The following is an 8,018-nucleotide window of genomic DNA, read 5'->3' on the forward strand; positions in this document are numbered from 1 at the left end:
AAGTTCACAAAAACTGGAAAAAGAGGCTCTGTGGTCATGAATATTTAGTTGTAAGGCCAGGCTCTAGAGAGGATGACTGTAAGCCTAAGTATTTCCATGTTACAAGCCCACCTGTTTGCTAGTCTCATTGCCCTTAGGATGGAATTGAATGTCAACATTTATCAGTGAATAACAGCTCTCATATCCTGTCTGCTGAACTCAGGGAGAAGCAAAGGGCAGGAACAGCTGCAATTAACTTGGTGCCTCACCACAGTCAGGCTAAAAAAGCAGCAGTAATCTCCATACTACAGAAACCAAAATAACTAACTAGAAGCACATGAAATGAAGAAAGGGGTAAAACCAGGGAGGAAGAGGAATGCTGTATTCTGTGAGGGAAAGCAGACCCTTAGTGAGGATACATGAGTCTCCTGTGAAGCATAGATTTTCCCCAGCTGCTGATCTCACCCAGTGCCTTTAACAAGCAAGCTCCTCAGGCATCCTCCCTGTGTGGGGAACTAAACACATCACTGCTACAGAACAGCTCATCTAGTAATGAGCATGCAGTAATGGATAATAAACAGTGCTTATAGTATATATTATCTTTAATTTTGAACTGCATTTTGGAAACAGTAATTAAATGCAAGAAACTCTGAGCTGAAAAGTATGTGACAGCCTGCTGCTCCAGAACAAAGTGGGTCCAGAGGATGAGAAGGACCCAGAAGTGGAGGAATACTGACCACAGAAAGCTTTTATGTTTCTGGAGACTGACAGCTGTACAGCTCTTCCCACATCTTTACCACTGACTCCTTTGCTTTGCAGCCATCTGACACACATCCCTCTTGGCTGAAGAGCAGCACCACTAATGAGGGGCTGCATCACTTCCCATGGATGAGTAAACCATTTGAAATCTCAGTAGCTGGGTTGGGACTGTGGAAAGGATGAAAGACCTTTGTCAAGGAAAGGAAAGAAAGCAAAGCAGACTGACCAGAGGGGAGTTAGCTGATACCAGCCCAGGCTGCAGGCCAGCCAAACCCATCAGTGTGTGGGCACCTTCATAGGTCACATCACACTAGAACCCAGACTACCCCCTTGTGCATGCTGCCTGCTGGCTGGCTGATTTCACAGGGAAGGAAGTCAGGCATGTAGAGGAGCAGAGGCTCTTCTGAGTCCCCAGCACCAGCCCTGTAGATCTTCTGGATGCGAAACACCTCAGACTCACATGTCAGACACAAAATCCACATGGACAAACAGAATGAACCAGTGCAGTGATCTGGCCTTAGGTGCAGGTGTTTGGTCTTGGTTAAGACCAAATAACAACCTAAGGCAGGGTGAGTGACTTCCATGCTTGGGTTTGTTTGCTTTGTGTGTACAGGTTTGTTTAAAGTCGTGTAACTTGTATTTCACATGCTGTTCTTAACTACAAGAACTCCTGCCTGTTCTGTGAGGCAGGCAGACACCACAGAACAGCCAGGTACCTCCCGAGTTGAGCACAAATACAGAGACTGTCGGGGAGCAGGGTATCCAAAAGGGGCAATACAAACCTCCTCCAGTACAAAAGGAAAGATGATTCAACTGGACACTCAAGAAAACAACAACTGACATGATTCAGTCTAATACTTCTGCCCTGATGCACCAGCTTGTCTTCTGCTAGGAGACAAGAGGTCAGAAATTAAGACATTATTAGTTTGCCCCTGTGAGTTCTGAACAGAAATAACAGGCAAATTTAGTTCTTGGGGATGTTGCTCCACCAGGACTCATTTACAGAGCCTGCTGAGCTTTCAGCTGTTGTGTGCAGCAATGTCCTGCTGCATCCCAAGGTAGCTGCATTTAAGCAATGAAGGACATACAGAAGGGGGGCTGCCAGATGAAGACATTTATTTCCTTATAACTAGGACTCAGAAAACACTTGGGGACTTTTCTAGAAGAAGCAGTAACTGGTATAAATAGCAATATAACTGAATCCTTTACCATCTATGTCAGACTACACAGTTTTAGTCAGCTCTGCAGGGCAGTTTCTCTGAGGCACAGGAAGGAGGAGGGCAATGACCAGCCTCCAGCATGGCCCAGTATAACCCCACAGCTGGAAATAACAGTTGCCATTGCCCCAGAGGCCAGGAGGGTAAGAAACACAGCATCTCCCACAGGAACACGGGAGATATTTTTTTCCCTGAGATCATGCTATGGCTGTAAGAAAATACACCTGACACCCGTATCTGCCCAGCACACAGCTTTCTGAGTAGCCCTCATCTGCGACTGTAGCCAACTCCTCTCTCTTAACTGTGGTACCCAAAGAGCTCAGCTGGGACAGTATAAGTAAGCCTTTCCACAGTGAGACCTGGATTTCCGTTAACTGTTAGTGGTTGAATGCTGCCATTGATGGAAATACAGTGTTTAATAACAAACTCATTTTGAACCTCAAACTAAGCCTTCCCCTGGTCTTTCAAATAGCCGGGACCACAGTGGTTTGGCACTCTTCCAGGGGAAGAGGGGCACTGGAAGGAAGGGAAGCAATGATCCAAATAATGCTGAAGTTTGGCAAATTACCACAGCAGCCAGAACCCTCAGGTCCTGGCAGCCCTACCACAAACAGCCAACCCTGCAGCCTGGCTGTAACCACATGTACTGCTACCGTCCTACTAAGCACAAACACTTGCTGCTTTCTAAACTGAACTATAACCTTATTACAGGAGATCTCAGCAGAAGCACAGGGGAAGCCTCAAAACATCTGATGAAATTGCAATGTTAGCACATAAGGTGACTTCAGCCTGGTAAGGTTCTGCAGTAATGATGCTCATAGTAGACTGATAAAATCCATCATTCCACATGTAGTGCCATGTTTCAATTTTAATTCCAAATTTAATTCGCTAATTTCAGATACATAAACCTTGAAAGTGGCAATATGAAAACTACAGTTGCTAAAAGGTCCTGCTAAAATTCAGATGCTTTCTTATCCTTACATAATGTCATTTTCTGTAGTCACTTGGTGGGATTATGCAGTGCCTAAAATTAGATCCGTCTGTAAATCTTTGTGGGATCGGGGGTGTAAGTGCAGAACCAAAAAACTGATCAGGAGCAAGTCATCATTCCTTACACAAACCCAAGCTTGAGTTTCTTCACTTATATCTTACCTTGTGATGCCAGCAATCCTAGCACCTTCACTGACACTCCTGCTAGCACACACTGCCACAGAAACAGATACTCTCCTGTCAGGCCTATTTGATTCCAGCAGGTATAGTTCCACTCGCTGTGTTTTGTGTGCTTGCTCCATAAAAGAAGCGATTCTACCGCAGTGTAAGAAGGCCACAGCATTATGTCACTCTCTGGGCTATTAGAATAGAGAGGGACGCCCGCACACTGTTGCCTCCATATACTGGAGTTTGATCCCACCGATGGGGAGCAGCTCAAAATTCCTGCTGGGATCGTGACCACCTATGGGTGGAGGAAACTGCAGCCCGGGCCTCTCTGTGCACAGGGGAGCGGTGCCGCTCCAGATGGACACATGACTACGGGCGTGTTTTGTGCTACAAGCGCAAGCACGGCCGCGCCCCGCTCCTCGCACACAGCCCGCAGCCAGGACAGCGGGGGGCTGCGCGCCCGCGGGGGGGCTGCGGACCCTCGCCGCCCCCTGGAGCCCGCACCGACCCCAGCCCAAAGCCAGTATTTACCTGCCGCCCGGGGGCGCGCTCTGCCTCTGCTCCCAGGAGGGGCTGCCGGCGCCGAGCCCACGGCCCCTCCTCACCGCCGGGCCGCGGTCCTGCCGCAAAGCCGTCCCGGCCGCCGCGGGGAAACGGCTCCGCGGCGCCAAGGTTCCTGCCGCCGCCGCGCTCGGGGAGCCGCGGGCAGCGCTGCGCAGCGGCCACCGGTGCCCTGCAGCCCGGCCACAGCGAGGGTGGCGGAGGCACAGCCGCTCGGCGGCACCACCGAGGGTGCAGGAACGCACCGGGTCCTACTGCCCTATAAAAGTAAGGATGGAAACACCGTCAGGTTTGCCCGTGTAAGCAGAAGGGGTAACTCTGTACCTGTCATCCTTAAAGCCCCTGAGATTCGTAGAGGGCTGCTTGTGACTTCAGGAGAGATGGGTAACACAAACTCCTAAACGGATTTTTACCCATCCCAAGTGCAAGAAACACTTACCAAGGCGTGAAGGCTGCAGGGAGCAGCACGGCGGTGAGTGGATTCATATTGCCACAGGGCAGCAAAAAGAGCTGAGGCACGACCTGTTAACCAAAGAAAAGGAAAAAGTTACACAACTGTTAAGAAATATCTGATTTCAGTGGTGTGTGGCATGGCACCCCGCCTGGCAACGCAAAAATAACCTCACTGGGAGAAATACCCATCTGTGCATTAGGGATGTACCTGAATCCTGACATCTGGGGTGCACAAACCAATTCTGAGTTTTGCCTGTACACATCTAGAATCACAGGCACTGTGTTGCTTCACTGTGGCCTAGGGCAGCTAGTGGTACTGCACTGAGCTGAGCAGCAGAGGCAAGGGCAGTGCTCAGATGTAACTGCATGAAAATATGGTGCTGAGCTGAGTCCATACAGAGGATTCACAACCTACAACAAAAGGCAGGTGTTAGGTTAGCTTCCATTCGCACTCACCAACCAGTTCATGTAGACTGCGAAACATGACTGGCACAGTTAATATAGTGGTGTTCATACAGGTTATCTCAGTTCAGTGGCAGCCAGGAGGAATGAGAGCCTTTGGCAGAAGAAGATACCTGGTTATCCAACTGAAAACTAATTAATCTTGGCCTTTACAAACAATGTATTACTTGAGCACCATACATCTTAAGTCCTGCTCCTAAAGATGAATGGCTTCTTCATTGGGTAACAGTCAAAGATTGATCTTTGAATTCTAATTCGACTGTTTGCACTGCGAGCCTTGAGAATGAGGCAGTACGGTCAGTTGCCATGTTATTTATTGCCATCCAGCCTTTCCTCAAATGGTACTGAGCCATTTATCTCTTGGGCTCCTCAGAAGTAAAGATCTCTAGGTCTCCTGAGTCTGACAATGCTTCAGGATATTGCCTCTCTGCCAACACTAAGTATAAGTCCCCTTCTAGGCCAAGCATACTCATACAGGAGGCACAGGGCACACTGGTGGGGACATGAATGTCAGGGAAGTAGAGCAGGTAGGGCAGTGTGGGCTGAGCTCAAAGTGAAGTGTAAAATCCATCCCTCTCTCTGATCTCATGGCTGTGTTGAAGAGAAATTGCCTGTGTTTAATATTACATTATACTTAGATAGTTTTCTGGGAAGTGGCCCATCTATCATTTTCTACCTGTAGTGGAAAAAGTGATTTCAGGCTGCAGGAGTGATGCACTGGTAACCAATGTACAGGGGGGGTAATATAGAGAAATTGTACAAGGGGGTTAAAGGAATTCCTTTACTTAAACAAAAGTATTGTCTGTCCTAAGTATCTGCCACTGCCACCTTGCCAAGGCATTGATTATTGCTGGAGGGGAAGAAGCAGATGCTAGTTCTGCTGACAAAAGCAGATGAAAGGTCCTGCTGATAAGCCGGGGAGAAGCAGACTGGGCGATCAGGCCTTAAGACCATGACAAAAACACGGATGTTTTATTCCTACTGATAAGCAGTAGGAGAAGCAGACTGGGCGCCAACTAACCCTAAATCCATGTCTGAAGATTAAAAGGTGTAAAGGTTAAGAAGAGGAAGACTCATTTACTTCATCTTGAAGACCCCTGCCCACAGGAGGAAGACTCATTTACTTCATCCTGAGACCCCTGCCCATGATCAAAACGGGCACTGCGCAAGTGCAAAGGACCTTCCGGCTCATTATAATACGAAGCGGGGATAGGTAATAAATATGTATAGGCGGATTGAGCAATCTCATGTCTATGTATACCTTAAGAGAATAAGTGTAAAGGGACAACCACCCTGAGGTGTGCATGTTTTGGAGGAGCTATCCCCATGCACCTCAGCGCTGAATAAAAGCATACCTACTTTACAACTTTAACTAGTTGTGGAGTCTATTCCGCGCATCAATTTGGCGAGCCAGGCAGGAGCCCTCTGTCCGGCTGCAGGATCGGCCAAGGGGTGGACATCCTCGGCGCCACAGGCCGTTTGCCTGGAGGACCTCCACTTCTCGTCTGCTCACTGCGGGGACAGACAACAACCTGTGCCGGCTGCGGAGAAACGGTATGCTTGGGGTTTTGGTAATTTGGGTTTTGGTAATTTAGGTTTTGGTAATTTAGGTGGCCTGTAAGGCGTACGCGTGGCCCGGGGCTGCTGGTAAGGCGCGCAGAGACGTCTGGCGCACAGCGAAGTTCCCCTTGGTTGGTATGGCTTGCAAGCGGGGGGCTCGCCGACCGATAGAGCGGCTGCTAGCGATCCTGGGAGCGGATCGGGTGAGCCCGGGTTTTCGCTGTATCCCAAGTTTTGGGAGCCAGGAAGGACCTGCTAGGGGGGCAGGTGAAGGGTAAGCGAACCCACCAGGTTTCTGCTGTATCTCAAATTCTGAGAACCGTGAGGAGGGTAAGCAGAACCATAGTGTGAGTGGGGGATCCCATGTGTAACTTTGTGTTTCTGTGTGACTGAGACGTAGCATAGCTACGAAGTGAGTGTGGAGTCCCAATCCGCGGTTCCGTGTCTCCGCGAGGAGAGCGGCCGGAGACGGACGAAGTGTCTATGTTTTGTGGTCCTGTCTCTGTCCTGTGTATAAGATTAAAAGAAAAAAAAAAAGAAGAAAAAACACAAACTGGAAAAAAATTGTAAAAATGTCAAAAAAAAAAAATAAGAGGCATGATTGCAAAGGAAATTTTGCTCTAACTGAAACTATGATCTAACAACAGGGGAGCTGATCTGCAGAACTCAGAGATATTGTACTGATCCCCTTAATATCGTAAAACTTGTGTGTAGGTGCTCTCATATTTTCATAAGTGTATTTGCAGAGCACTGAGAAGCTATAGAGATCTGTAAAAGATTGGCTGAAATGGGAGCCGGTCAAGACAAGGAAATTCTGAAGAAAAGCCCATTGGGTTACATTTTGGCACATTAGAAAGAACTGAGAGGGTCTTCCGGGGCCTCTGTAAACAAGAAAACGTTGGTAAAATATTGTAACCAATGCTGACCTTCATACACTTTAGAAGATCAGGAAAAATGACCTAAAATGGAACTTTGAATTATTATACATTGTTATAATTAATGTTGTTTTTGAGGTGATAAGGAAAATGGAATGAAGTAATGTATGCAAATATGACAGAGTGCAAAATTAATATACCTCTTCCTGATCCCTTAATTTTGGATTTGGAAAAGGACAGGAAAAACTAAAAGCTAAAGAGATGTTGTTCAGATTGTGATACTGGGGAAAGATGTTAAGAAGTTAAGATGTTAGAAGGAGGAAGCTCGAGCAGCTCCTGTGTTTGAGCATGGGATGGGTGCCGGGATAGGCAAACAAATGGAAACAGACATGTTGATAGATGGGACTGAAGGGTTGTTGGATAAATGTGGACTGGGAGTAAAGGAGGAAACATGGAAAGTGGATAAAAAGAAAGCAGTTGCTTTAAAACTGGTGGAGAAGGAATGTTGAACAGAGGTGGGGGAGTAGGCTCTTCTGTGGAACCGGATCTGTGTGTGTGCTATGGGGAATCTGGACCCTGGAAGTGAGACTGCCCTGGAGGGGAGTGCCATGGGGCGGCTGCAGTGAATGAATTAGAACTAGAATGACATAAAAGCTGAAAAGAAGAGAGTTTATCCCCTCGTTGGGAGGGACCATTTCTTGTTCTTTTAACTACAGAAACGGCGATAAGAGCTGCTGAAAAAAGGTGGACACAGGCGTCTGGAGTAAAAGGACCCATAAAGAAATGGAAAGTTGTGACTGAACCCAGAGATGCCAAGCTGACCCTCTAGAGGACTTGGATAAGTAACTGAGAGAATTCATATTCATTCCTGTAAATCTGAAATGAAGATATAGTTGAAATTATTTTAAGAAACCATAGGATAAGGGCCAGTATTAGTCCATGTCCTATATGCAAACACTGTAATTTGTATATTAGAGCCAAGTGTCCCAATTGT

The sequence above is a fragment of the Melopsittacus undulatus genome, unplaced genomic scaffold, assembly GCF_012275295.1.
Source record: "Melopsittacus undulatus isolate bMelUnd1 unplaced genomic scaffold, bMelUnd1.mat.Z mat_scaffold_632_arrow_ctg1, whole genome shotgun sequence".
In the NCBI taxonomy this organism is placed as follows: domain Eukaryota; kingdom Metazoa; phylum Chordata; class Aves; order Psittaciformes; family Psittaculidae; genus Melopsittacus; species Melopsittacus undulatus.